Source organism: Camelus dromedarius, chromosome 6 (genome assembly GCF_036321535.1).
Source record: "Camelus dromedarius isolate mCamDro1 chromosome 6, mCamDro1.pat, whole genome shotgun sequence".
Lineage (NCBI taxonomy): Eukaryota > Metazoa > Chordata > Mammalia > Artiodactyla > Camelidae > Camelus > Camelus dromedarius.
The window spans coordinates 41301138-41315624 of NC_087441.1; the positions used below are offsets into that span (position 1 = coordinate 41301138).

Below are 14487 nucleotides of genomic sequence, written 5' to 3' on the forward strand. Positions count from 1 at the left end.
GCCTTAGCATCCTTTCCTGATTCCTGCCTGAATTAAAGACTATTATATATGGCTGTCAAATGGTGATTTCCTATTTCCATCATTTATTTGTTGGCGTTCTAATGTTGGATAGATTTTTTTCTCTTCTCCTTCATTTTTCATTCAAACATTTCTTTCTATCAGTATACATTTAAAGATTCCTATTTTATTCAAAGGATTGTGATCTATTACTGTCATTATTCTGATGCTCAGTTTTCCAGAACTGGTCAGTTGGAAACTTTGTAAACTGACCCCCAAGTCTTTTTGACAATGGTTACATCATTCTCTGAACATTCCCTTACTTTCTGCGACAATAAGATAATCCAAGCCCGTATTGTTTCTTCCCTACCCAGGTGCTGGAATCTTTGTGTTTATCCTAGGAGTCCTGGTTCCTTTATTATCTGGAAACCAAAATCTCTCAGAATGCTCATTGCTACTGGAGCATCACTACTTTTAGACTCCTGTGGGAAACAGAATTGAAATTCTGTATGTATATACATACAGATGCATATATATGTATTTCTACACATAAATCTGTATCTACTTATCCATCATCAATTTATCTAAAATTACAAGTTCACTCCAGTAGTCCCAATTCCAGTTCATAATCTCAGGGTTATTTCTGACTTTCTCATTTCTTTCACTTTCTTTGACAGTGAGGAACTTGGCTCTCACTATTGACAATATAGGTATATTTTCTCAAAGTGATTGTCTGTAACTAACCTACCTATCATGCTTTGTTCCTTTTCTACCATCTTCAAGGGAAGGGAAGGAAACTCAAAGGTGCAGCTATAGTTTTCAATTTACGTGGCAAGTGTGGCCTTGGGTATTCACTAAAGTGCATCTCTAGAGGTATTTGCTAATCGTTTTACCCGTTTTTCAGTTTCTCTCGCTCCAGGTTTTGTTATAGAATATTTTGTGGAATTAGTCAGAAAATAACGTTCAACGATTGTCCTTGGTCTAGCTACTATTTCTTAATTTTACCCCTCTTCCTTGTCATCTGTTCTGCCACTGCTGTTGACTTATTTCTTGCTTTAGTTGCTTTAATGGGCTCCTAAATGCCACCAATCTTGTTCCCCTTAAGATCTTCCTTCACATAAACACAAGTGATCCCTTTAAAACACAAAGCTGAGTACAACATTCTACTGCTTTAACATTTCTCATCGGCTTTCTTATTGCTCCAAACTCATTAATGTGATTTATAAGGACTTATGTAGCTTGATGAATTCTTGTTTTCTCTCCAATCCATCGCTAATCACTGTGTTCTCTGAACTTTCTATGTCAGCTACCACAGTTCTTCTATGCTGGGTCTAGAGGGTCCATTTCTGAGATGACTTCTCACATGTCTGGTGCCTGAGCTGATGGCTAAAGGATCGTCTCCACTGGGATGTCCACCAGAGAGCCTCCATGTGGCCACTCCAGCATGGCCATCTCCAGGTAGTTGGACATTTTACTGGCAGCTCAGGGATCCTACATGTGTGGTTCAGCAAACCAGGTGGAAGTTGCTTGACTTTTTATGATCTGGCCTCAGAAATCATATAGTGTCTCTTCCACTATACTCTATTGATCGTAGCAAGATTCAAGGGAAGGGGACATAGATCTTTTCAATGTTTTAAAACTGTCATACCTTGGAGGTAAATTGGAGATACTAGAAGTATGGATTGAATGAGATATTTTATAAGGTGGCTAATACACAGTAAGGGGTTGATAAATATTAGATATTTTTGTTTTTCAATGACATTTCTGCCTGGAATTTGGGTGCTGTTCCTCATTGTCTGATGAAGTTGGAGATGGATCAGCACCTCTCTCAGGAAGACTTCTCTCACTCTTAAAACTGCCACGGGAAGTTTCCAGGCTCCCTGACTGCTACAATGCTTTATAAATGCTTATTTATGTGTTTGTTTTGCCTACTAATCTGAGGCCTCTAGGGCAAAGACAGTTAATATAGTATCACTAGCATACAGGGACCCAGACCTTGAGATTGGATGATCCACTTTGCCTGGGACACTCTGCATTTACATCTGCTGTTGTAGCACAGTTTTTCTTATTGTTGTTGTTTTTTTTTCTTTTAGAACTCAGGTACTTTTATTTTATTTTTTAAAAATAATAACTCCAATAACTGTCCTAAGAGGATTGTATTATTTCTGCAAGAACTGAATCAAAGAATGTAAGTCACTTGCCTCAGGTCATACAGGTGATACTGGTAGAGCTGAGCTAGGACGCAGATCTTCTGACCTAAATCCAGGGCACTGTCCTCTTTTTTTTTTTTTTTTTTTTTTAATTGAAGTGGGTAGTCAGTTTACAACATTGTGTCAATTTCTGGTGTACAGCACAATGTTTCAGTCATATATATAAATATATTCGTTTTCATATTCTTTTTCATTATAGGTCACTACAGATATTGTGTATAGTTCCCTGTGCTATACAGTATAAACTTGTTGTTTACCTATTTTTTATATAGTAGTTAGTATCTGCTAATCTCGAACTCCCAATTTATCCCTTCCCACCCGTAGCACAGTTGTTAATAGTTCCACATTTTATTCTCAGAAGGTTCCCAGGTTGGATGATAAATTATGCAGTATATACTCAAAGACCCTTCTTGAGTCTCAGTCATGTTGGTAATGGAAAGACTGCGCTGGGCCCTCTGACACACTCTCCCACTGTAGCACTGGGTACTTACGGATAACACTGGAGCCTGGGAAATTCACCTCTCACCAACGGGGTGGGAAAGCTGTTGAGGGAAATATCCCTTATGATGTCCCAGTGAACCAGCTGGTAGTGCTGAATCACTGGCAGCATTTCCCAAAAATGAATTAGGAAACTGTTTTCAGTTGACTCAAAGGGTGTGGGGCTGTCACTGGTCTATAATGACTAGAAAGGAATCACCTGGTTAGCTTTGATTTATGTTGAAAGGTAGCTTAAGTCCCCCTTGAAGCCCATTCATGTTGTTCTCCAAGGGTCTTCAGGTATTGCCCCAAAGATGTTCTTCAGGAAACACTGGCTGATGAGTGCTCTTTGGTTGTGCTAAGGAGGAGTTTGAAATGGAGCAAAATTGAGTTAGGACTAAATTGTAAATGAGCTAATGCTCTGATGTTTGCACTTACCTGGAAAAACAGGTTTAAAAGATACCAGAAGTCAAGCCATGGGATCACTCAAGAAAGGAGTTTGAAAGAATGTGTCATCACCTTGGAGAGTCCTGCCAATTGCCATTTTTGGAAGTGAATGGGACTTTTTTGCTTTTTGGTTGGTCTTCCTCATTTTTCAAGGTCCAGTTTAAGTCCTAATTTGTCAAAGAAATTTTCCTGGGTTGCTACAGACAGCCTCACCTCTCCTTGACCTCTGCTTCCCCACTTTGGAGCTTGCCTTTATTTTAAAATTTTGTTTATCTGGCAGTTCTCCTGTAACAACAATAGCCTTTGATGCAGCACTTAAGCGTGCCAACCGCTGTGCTGAGTGCCTTGCAACAATCATTCCTTCTAATCCTTACCACCAGGTAAATACTGTTACCTACATTTTATAGGTAAGGAAACACAGGTAACGCTGTATTATTATTTATGTTATTAGCATTACATCACCTCTTCCCACCTAACTTGTAATCCTCTCAAGAACTGCAAACAGGTTTCTTACTTCTTGGTGTCTTAGTTTCCCCACATACGGTAGGAACCCAAAGGAGCAAGTTGTTGATGTTAATGGCTGATATTTCTTTCTGAATACTCCATGAAGATGTAATTTTAAACCTAAATACAGCCCACTTTGAAAGCCTCAGAAACCTCATATGAAGCCAGGGAAATTAAGTGTGAAGAGAAGGAATAATATATACGTGGGACTTGCCATTTTGAAAGTCCATTGATGTTGCTTTGAAACACAGGAAGCTTTGCTCCAGCATTTGTTTAAAAGAGGAAGAAACTGTTTAAAATGTTAGGCACATTGTGACTATTTGAATATTCTCGGCTTGATTTCCTGCATTGCGTCTTTGAAAGTGTCCTGATTTTCATATGTATTCCAGTGTTGACTGGTATTTCCTGTCTCAGCCTGAAAAATGGGATTTGACTCTTAACGGGGAATCGGCAGTATCAGCATCAGCTGCAATGACAGAGATGTGGAAACGATGACTAACACATGGGAACACATTTGAATTTTGATCTTAAAATAAGCCACACACCCTGAAAGTATATAAATGTATATGAAATAAGTCTGAGTGCCTTATCATAACTCTGTCTGATTTTTATTGACAAGAATATTTCCATTTAGAGTTCTTTAATTCTTGCCTCAAAGAGTTGGCCAAAAATCATTTTTGTGTGTTTTGGACTCACATCCTTAAGTTGTCAGATATTATGTGTGAAGAGGTCATTCAGGGTAGAATCATGAAAATTACAGATGGAAAGTTGGGTCATTTTCTTTCTCCTTTTCCAGTATGGGGGCTGTTTTCTTTACAGAATATTCTCAAGTGTTTTTTCCATCCTTGTTTATTGTGTGCTTATGGACACAGCCTAGGGAGGCATAATGATAGTTGGCAATTATTAAACATAATCACAGAAATGAGTTAGAAAAGGTTCATTAATATCCATTCAAGTAGGTGTAAAAAATGTTTGGCCCTTCTTTGGGGCATATGCCAGGCCTCTCATTTATGGGAAAATGAATGAAATAAGCAACCTGACCGGTTTGGTCTTGGGTGTCTGGTAAGTTAGAGTTTGGCTTCATATTCTGCCATAACTTGGGCCTTTCCAATTTGCCAGGTCCCAGAGACACTGACCTCAAGGCTTGATCTGTGTTTTATTGGTCCCTGTATGTCCACATCTGAGCTGGTGCCTGGCAGACATCAGTTGGGTAATTAAATAATGAATTATGCCCAAATTAGGAAAAAAAAAAAAAAGTAGAGCAGCCATGTATCTAGAGTTTTTGACACCCAGTGCTGATCATTTTTAACACTGTTATATGAAAAATGTATTTCAGTAATAATTATGCTATGAAATGAATCCTAGTAACAGCCAGAAACATGGACAATGACATTTTATTAACCTTAATAGATAATCATGCAAATGAATAAATTAAAAATAAAAACAAAACAAATGTTACGGAACAAAAATATTTTAGTTCTACATCTGTAAAGTAAAATATAATACATTAATGATTTCCTGGGAAAAGAGAAAATATTTTATATTGCCATGTACCTTGTTCCATTATTTCCTGAGGCAGGATTGAAGTAACTCAAGTTTTCCTTCTTTGTCTTCACAATTATTGTTTGTTTTGAATACGTGAAGCTGTAGCACCCTAGGAGCTGGAGATGCTCACTGCCCTCCAGGCCAGCTCAAAGGATTCCAAGCCATTTTGAACTTATTCCCTAAATGCATGTGGGCAGCTAAGTTTCTGGGTGTACAAATGGGAGTTCTTTGACTTAATTCCCATGTGCATAGAGAATGATGTTTATTTAAGAATAATGCAGGTACTAACTACTATATGTAAAATAGATAAACAAGCTTCTTCTGTATATATAGCACAGAGAACTATATTCAATATCTTATAGTAACCTGTAATGAAAAAGAATATGAATATGAATATATAATATATATGTATGAATGAAACATTATGCTGTACACCAGAAATTGACACATTGTAAACTGAATATACTTCAATTAAAACAAAAAGAATTTTAAAAAAAGTACAGTCTTTATATATTTGAAGATTACATATTTATTATTAAAATTTAACATAACCACAGCAATTATTTAGAATTTGGACCAACAAAATATATTTTAAGTGAGAGAAATATTTTATCACTGACATTATTTAAAGTTGAGAGAGCACAGAGAAAGTAGAAAGCAGTGTGCCTTCGAGCTTATTATTTCTTTTAGTTTATTATTTTAAAATTCTTCTTATTATTTAAAAATTCTCTACAGACAGTGAGCGGACCCCTCCCATCCCTATCTTTGGTACACCACTGTGGAAGATACTAATTTTGCTTTAAACACAGTTTGAGGGGAAAAAAAATGTGCAAAATCTCAAGGTGTCCACTAGAATTTGACTTCTACAGTTCACAGGTATCTAATACAGTTTTTTGGATGCTTAACTAGGAGAGAGTGGTGGATGGGTGAGATCCCTCAGAAGGGGGCTGTGGGCCATTGGAGAGTAGCAGGCCAGTAGCAGGCCCCAGGGGCAGAGGAACTGGCACGTCAGCAATTTAGAAAGGGAAGTGAGCAGTAGACCAAAGAACAGATATTTCTTCCTGTTGGTGATTGTCTTGGGCTGGGGATGGGAAGAGCAGAAGCAAGACAGTTTTTCTAGGTGTAATTTCCCATCTCATTCTTTAAATTTCTACCTTTGACCAGAGTTAGCCATACACGTTTTCCCCATTTTGTTTCTCAGTTCCTGAGAGGATCCCTCCCACTCTTCCTTCAGTGGCTTATCTGCTTCTGTCAGGGAATTTTACAGTGAAACTGTGCAAAACAGTGAAACACTAAAATGCATTCCAGGGTCATCCGGAACATTTGTATGCCAGATGCGCAGTGTGAGTAAGGAGTACTTTGCGTTGAATTCCTTCTGACATTATTCTCTTCTGGAGTTCAGTTTTCTCTTGCTGACTTAGGGTTGGCAGGGAAATCCCCAACATCCTTTGTAGGCATTTTTATACACTTCCTCTCTAGTCAGAGCAAGGGTAACCAAGAAGTACATTTCTCTGAGATGGCTCTTGGCCACTCTGTTTTAGTCTTTATCGTCCAGTCCAAGAAAAATCTCATACAGGTATATGAGAATGCCCTGTAACCTGTTTCATCGTGGTGCTTCTATCTCCTACTCTCTTATCAAAAATGGAGTTTCAAGATACCCATTAGAATGGCTTCTATAAAAATATAACAAGCGTTGGCAAGGATATGGAGAAATTGGAATCTTTGTGCACCATTGGTAAGGGTGTAAAATGTTACAGCCATATGGAAAATAGTATGGCAATTCCTCAAAAATTTAAATAAAGAATTAATATGTGATCCAGCAATTCCACTTCTGGGCGTACATCCAAAAGAATTGAAAGCATAAATTATGAGGAGATATTTGCACACTCATGTTCATAGCAGAATTATTCATAATAGCCAAGAGGTGGAAGCTTCCATGTGTCCACGGATGGATGAATGGATAAACAAAATGTGATACATACACACAATGAAATATTACTCAGCCTTAAAAAGGAAGGACATTCTAACACGTGCTATGACTTGGATGAACTTTGAGGACACTATGTTAAGTGAAATAACCAATCACAAGAAGACAAATATTGTATAGTTTAATTTATATAAGATACTCAGAGTAGCCAAATTCATAGAAATAGGAGGTAGAATGGTGCTTACCAGGGGTTAGGGTGAGAGGGGAATGGAGAGTTGTTGTTTAATGGGTAGAGAGTGTCAGCTTGGGGGAGATGAAAAAGTTCTGGAGGTGAATGGTGGTTATGATTGCACAACAGTATGAATGTACTTAATGCCACTGAACTGTACACTTAAAATGGTTAACACAGAGTTTTATCTTACGGATGGACCTAGAGTTGTTGTACTGAGTGAAGTAAGTCAGACAGAGAAAGACAAAGATCTAATGATATCCCTTATATGTGGAACCTAAAAAAAAATGATACAAATGCTATTTACAAGCCAAAAACAGACTCATGGGCATAGAAAACAAACTATGGTTACCAAAGGGGAAAGGGCAGGGAGAAATAAATTAGAGGTTGGGGATTAACAGACATACATTACTATATATAACATAGATAAACAACAAGGACCTACTATATAGTACAGGAAACTATATTCAATTTCTTATAATAGCATATAATTGAATCTGAAAAGAAAAAAAAGTATGTTTATGTATAACTGAATCACTTTGCTGTACACCTGAAACTGACATTGTAAATCAACTACATTTCAACAAAAAAATTTTAAAAAACCCCAAAGTTTTATCTATTGCATAAGAATGTGAAATACTTCATCCTACTGGACTGTATGTATGCTTAGAAATAGTTAAGATGATAAATCATCTAGTGTCATGTGTTTTTTTCCCACCATAAAAAATAGAAAATCTAACAAAATTATGCACTTTAATCCCAGGAAACTGCATATGACAAATAATTATATGTATTTTACCACAATACAAGATAATTTTTAAAAAGTAGAGTTTCATGTTTGATTGTTACATGTCACTCTTCATATAAAATAGCAAGGAGCTCTTTCAGGGGAGTTAGAGTCTGATGGCACTTGATCATCCTAGGCAAGTTTTGAAATAACGCTTGGTGGTGGGCGTGGCTCAAAGAGAACATGTGGTTTAGCGGTGTCACCTTATCTTCTCCAGGTCAAAGAGACCAATAGAAGAGTAAATCAGGAAAAGAGGTGGCCACCACTGTCTAATGAAATGATAGGCTCTGTGATCTAGAGGTTACATACCCAACTCGTCTGTATCACATCCAAAGATCTGAACGTCCACTTCAGCTCTTGTTGCATCTCAGTGGAGGCTGCTTGTGCAGAATGATTTTTTGGCAACACAGAGCAAGCAAATTAGATGTCATGTGAATTACAAGTAAAGTTTTAAAGAACAGAAGACTTCAAAAGCAGCAATGTGACATCTGTCTTTTGACATTTAGGTTACCAGGCCAGAGGCGGCATCAGTTATTAGTAAAAGAAAGCTATGATTACTCATGGAGACTATTTGGCAGTAAGAAACAGCAATAATGATGCTTTGATTGAAGCTATCTCTCCCCAGGGCTCACACATGCAATAATTTCTTTCCACAATATACTGAGAAACCAGGGAGGAATGGGTATTATTATCTCCACTTTATAGTTACAGAAGGCAAAACTGAGGCACACAGAAATAATTCAAATTTGAGGCAGAGGAAGAAGCAGAAAATAGGCTTTTAGTTTCCTGATATCGGGGCCTCCTATCTAGAAGCTTGCCTTCTATTCAGTTGATCCTGCTCAAAAATGCTGCACCCTCAATGTCCCCAAATGTGCCAACAGTTGGCTCCCTGCACAAGTTTCCTAAGCAGAGAAGCCACGCAGGAGGTTGGGATCTTCAAGTCCCTCCAGAGGTGAATGAATAGGAGGAGGACGGTCACATAACTTGTGTCTGTCGAAGAACCTCAGCTTCCTTGACCGTCACATCTCACTGTTTCTAACTTCATTTGATCAGGGGAAAAAAGACAATTGGAATTTCAGTGAGCTCCATTTTCTTGGCTTAGAAGTCACAGGCTCCAGTAAGTGCCACCCTGGATAAGTGGCTTCTCTGTGTTGAGGGAGAGACCACCCCCTGACCCAGAGATGCGGTTTTGCAACACACGAATGGAGGTTTCCAGAAGTCCTCAGCTGCAGTGGCTAAATGTGACTGAGACAGTGCAGTTCCATAGACAAAGGTCAGACCTATTTTAATCTCTGAGTGAGGCTATTACTCTGGGACAAGGCCCTTCTTGTCTGATTTCCTGCTATTTTCAGTGATTCACAAGCCTACATCTCTTTCATCTGGGAGTGCAGAGCCACATCCCCCTTTCAGATTTGTTTTTGAGTTAAAATAGTTCCCATCCTCAGTCTTCTGAGTGTCATCTTCCAACCATAGATTCTAGACTGTGACCTAGAAGGAGTTCCGGGAGGAGAGTCAGGGCAACCTTGGAATGCGAACCCAGGGGAGGAATCCAGAATGTAGCCGGAAGTGGGGCTGCTGCTTGCTTGGAAGGTCCCACAGAGGCTCTGAGCCAATAGGTCAGTCAGGGGGGCTGACTTCTCCAAAACATGGCAGAGCTCTGGAAGGCTTCCGCTCCACCGTCACACGGAGGCTGGCCCTGGAGGTCTGCTGAGGTTTGTGCATCATGCCGGGGTTTCAGTCAGTCCCATCATTCTGGAACCCAGTGGAATTAGGATGAAAGACACTCCCTCAGTTTCTTGATGACACAGCCCTCGTGTTCCATAATTACTGGTCCATTTGGATTGATTGCCCTCGTATTTATGGGTTATTTCTCCAGAGTGAATGTTACATTATAAAAGCCGGTTTATCCAGTTTTCATACACCCTGTGTTTTTTGAGTTTGCTAGTTTTGTCTCTCTCTCTTTTTTAAATAACTCCATCTACTGTGGAAACATCTCAAGTAACTGCTTCTTTCTCCCCCACCCCCCTGTAACTGTTTCTTAATTGTTTAATACCTCAGTTTTGTGTGGACAGAGAAGAGTTTGAGGAATGTAGCCAAAGCTAGCCTTCAGGGAATCTGCCCTACAGAAATAATGATGAGTTACCCCTTAGTGACTCTATACTCCTTGTCAGGTACTGTGTAAATACTTTACACATATTATCTAATTTAATCTACATAAGAATCCTTTAAGATCATTTTACTGATGACAAAATAAGGTTTAGGGAAGTTAGGTGATTTTCCCTAAATCACGCAATTAAGATTCCAGCTCAGATCTTTGTGCTGCAATATACAGTAGGACAATTTTGCTGAAACTGAAAGTAAATGTTGGATCTTCCCCAGTTTCATGGTCTTTGTGGATATCATAAAATTAAATATTTTCTAAATTTTTTTCTCTCTCTCTTTCTAAAGTAAAGTTCCCTGAAGTCAGTGAGAAACTTGAGTGAATTGCCCTTTTCATTTGTTTATAAGAGGAAATGTGAACTTCTGTGATTGTTCCACACATTTTTGCCACTTCCCTAAATCAAAGAAAAAAAAGAGCCACAGAAACATGGCAGTATTGCTTGTTTTCATATCAAAAGGTCAAAAACCAAAGATCCTTTAGCATGATGTGAGGAAATACTGGGAAAAAAGGATAGTCACAAAATACCAGGAGCTGCAAAAATAAATAAATACATAAATAAATACAAACAAATAGGAGTTTTGAGGGGATGGAGAGAAGGAATTAACATTTGTTTTGGAATTCTGATCCAAATCTAATGTTTTCAGAAGTAACAATTCATCCAGCAAGAGACTGAAGGCTTATGGATTTGGTTGTATCAACACTCTTCCCACAAATAAAATTAAGAATTGGTTACCACCCCTTCTCCTTCTCTCCTGAGGTCAAGCAAACAGCAGAATGCACTCCCTTTGCTGTGGGCTATTTATACCCCAGAGTAAGGTGGAGAGATAAGCCAATTATCCAAAATTTCAAGCCAAAGAAAAAGTAATTTGGCTTTAATTATCTAGTAAAGTGTTTGGAAACCTGAATTATTTACACAGATTTTTATCTTTGCTTGCTATCAACAGAGTGACTTCACGTTTAAGCCATTTCAATTAATAGTTATCCAGCACTTCCTAGTTATACTAGACTTACCTCTGCCCAGGTAAAGAAGAGTAGCTTCTTGTTCTACAGGGAGAGAAGGGCTGAGATGAGAGACTTGGGCTTTAGGTCACTGCCAGCACTGGGGGAGGATGCAAACAGGGCTTCTCACCCCCAGCTTCACGTGAGAATCACCTAGGGAGCCCTTGCAAGTATACCAGGGAACCTAGTCCCATCTAAATCCAACCAAACCAGAGCTCTGCGGATGGTGCTGAGGCCAGGGAATTTTCTAAAAACTCCTTAGTGACTTGAAAGCATCTGTGATTAAGAATCATTGGATACATCATGGAAACCATCACTCTGATGGTGTGAAGTATAAAAAAGATGGAGAATACTTCATGTTGTGGGACACAGCTAGGGGCCCGTTGGTGGCATGGTGATGCATGGGTTGGTAAAAACTTTACCAGAGATAAAGTATGGGAATAGAAAGTTTATTAGGGTACGCTGTCACAGAGAACAGCGGGCCACACGGATGAGAGGTGCAGCGAAGGACAAGGGAAAGTTTTAGTAGTTACGCTCCTGAAGGCAACAGTGGCCCACACAGCCGAGAGCCGGTGGGAGCACCCAGGGCTGGTTGTTGGGATGTTTCATAAGGTCAGGTCACAAGGTGCCTGATTGGCTTGTGCACAAGTCTCTGATTGGTTGTAGGTGAGGTAAGAGGTTTAGGGTCTGTGATAGGCAGTGGGGCTTGACTCTGATAAGGTAGGCATTACCTGGGGCTATTAATTTGTTAGGGGAAACACACCCAGTAAAGAATGTCAGACATCTGAGCCCATGAATGGGGGACATTGGACTTCGAAGGACGTCAGTTTTTCCAACACTTCAGCTCCATTGCCCAAATGGTCCACATACATTTGACTTTTAAGAATATTGGAAAGAGATGAGGCAAAATGACAGTGCAAGTTAATCTTCTTGTCCTTTTCACTAGCACTGTGGTCCCCTATATCTGTCTAAAATAAAATATGCCTTCTAGTTCTCAAAGCTAGTGGTGAAAGCAAATTCTAAAACACAACAGCTCTTTTAGAAAGATGAGAAAGAAAAAAATCTCTCTGTTCTGAAACTGCGGAATAGAAGAACAACATTGACCAAAAAACTACTTTTAAAATGACTCAGGAATCACTTTCACAGAGTCCTTTGGCTTCATGATTTACTATTTGCACGGCACAATTATTTTCCATACTTATTTGATGGCTTAAAGAAGTGGTGGTTCTCAGATTTGACTTTGCTTCTAAATTACCCAGGGAACTTGGTAAAATCCAAATTGCTGGGCCCCACTCCCGGGTTTTCTGGTTTGGTGAGTCTGGGATGGAATGAGGTTGGACCTAGGACTATAGCAGACTAAGGTGGAATAGAACACCTCTCCCAAAAAGCTCATTATAAGTGTGTTAAGAATAATGTGGATATTTAATTTAGTATTGTTTTCATTCCAAAATGGATTTGAACAATTCCCTAAAAGTATACATAATAGGTTAAAATTTTAAATTAAAAAAGATAAGGAAATTTGGGTGAAAGGAAAGCTTGAGTAGTAAAATAAAATCAAACAGCACATACAAATAGAAACTATTTTAAGAAGTAAGATACAGAAAATAAAACATCTTATTTTTTATCAAAATATGCTTTTGAGAGTATCAATTCTATATAGCAAATCTTATATCATTCCTGAGCTTTTTCTTATTTCTGAATTGCTTTGAAACATACATAATATACTATATAGCTATTCTAAAGTGAAGTAAAAAATGGAAAACTGCCAGAAATTTGGAATGCAAATAGGGCTTCTCACCCCCAACTTCACGTGAGAATCACCTAGAAAAATAGAAAATTGGCCAATCCTAGGGATTCCAGCCAACGATGTGAGATTCCATTTTGTTCTTCCTTGTGTATGTAGACTGCGTTCAAACAGAATACAGTAAAAAATGAGGGGTAACATGCCTGGTTTACTTAATAAAGATGTGTTATAGTAGATACCTAAACTGAAAAACTGATTTGGAGGCTTGAAATTTTTGGATTCATTATCTACATCAGAACACAGAGTCAAAAGCCAGAAGACAGTCTGACCAGATGAAGCAAATCAGGTGGAAACTGTGGTCCCCTAATGTGGCCCACTGTTTAATGGGGCATCCATAGCCCCATGCTGTCAGGTGGTTGATTTATGAAGAAAAGTAGAACTTGGATTTTTATACAAAATGTCATTAATTTTAAATATTGACAACAAATTCAATTTAAAAAAACAGTACTATGTGAGTCAGACAAAATAGATTTGGGCCATTTTGGCTGTGCTAATTTGTGTACTCCAATCTTTAGGGATTAATTTTTCCTGGTTAATTCCCAACTCCTCTTTGTACTCTGGGTAGGTTTCTACCCGGGCAGCTAATCGGAGCAGAGCCAAACAACTTGTTGACTCCTATTTGCGTGGTTTTCCTTGAACCCACTGGTTCTCAAAGTGTACTCTTACCTCACATCAGCATCATCTGGGAGCTTGTTAGAAATACAAATTAGATTTGGCCACCCCAAATGGGCTAGTTTCAGATATCCTGCTTCAACCCCCACTTAGAAACTCTGGGAATGGAGCCAGAAATCTGGTTTAACAAGCTTCTCCGTGTGATTCTGGTGCCCAAAGTCTGAGGACCCCAGTCTACTTGAAGAGAACTTAAGGCAGCCTCATTAAACTGGGGCAGATCTATTGGGTTGGTAATAAGATGAACTCCCTACCAGCATCCCAGAGTCAGAGCTCTCTGGTTATGTCATCTGGACATTCCAAGTGGTGCTAGGTATCATTACCCTGTTAATAGATACTTTGGTATGTTTCTTTGAAAAAAATGTAATTCCAAAGGAGCATGGAGAGTCTCATCTGTGAAGTCTGCTAAAGACTAGCTGTCAGTTTAGGGATTACATCAATGGTTATTTACTCTTTCTTACCAACTGCTCCAGTTGTGGTTGGTGTCAGCTGAAAATACTCACTTCCTCTCTCACTCACATTTACCAATTTTCTGAAGATCACTAGACTGTGAGTATAGATATAGATCCTTGCACCTACTCTCCTAATGGGAAAACAGCTTCAGATATACAGCTGAGTCAAAATATATCTACAGAAGGACACTCTTTTTTTTTTAGCATTAAAAAAAAATTGAAGTGTTATTGACATACAATGTTGTGTTAATTTCAAGTGTACAGCAAAATGATTCAGTT

General features: G+C 38.7%; 1 long non-coding RNA gene across 1 annotated transcript in view; it reads left to right on the plus strand.

Moving 5' to 3' along the window:
- The window catches only part of LOC116154382 (uncharacterized), an 873015-nt gene that overhangs the window by 73756 nt on the left and 784772 nt on the right, over positions 1-14487 (plus strand). The window contains exon 3 of the long non-coding RNA XR_004138267.2: positions 1304-1455. This is a non-coding gene — a long non-coding RNA (uncharacterized LOC116154382). The remainder of the gene's footprint in view (positions 1-1303; positions 1456-14487) is intronic.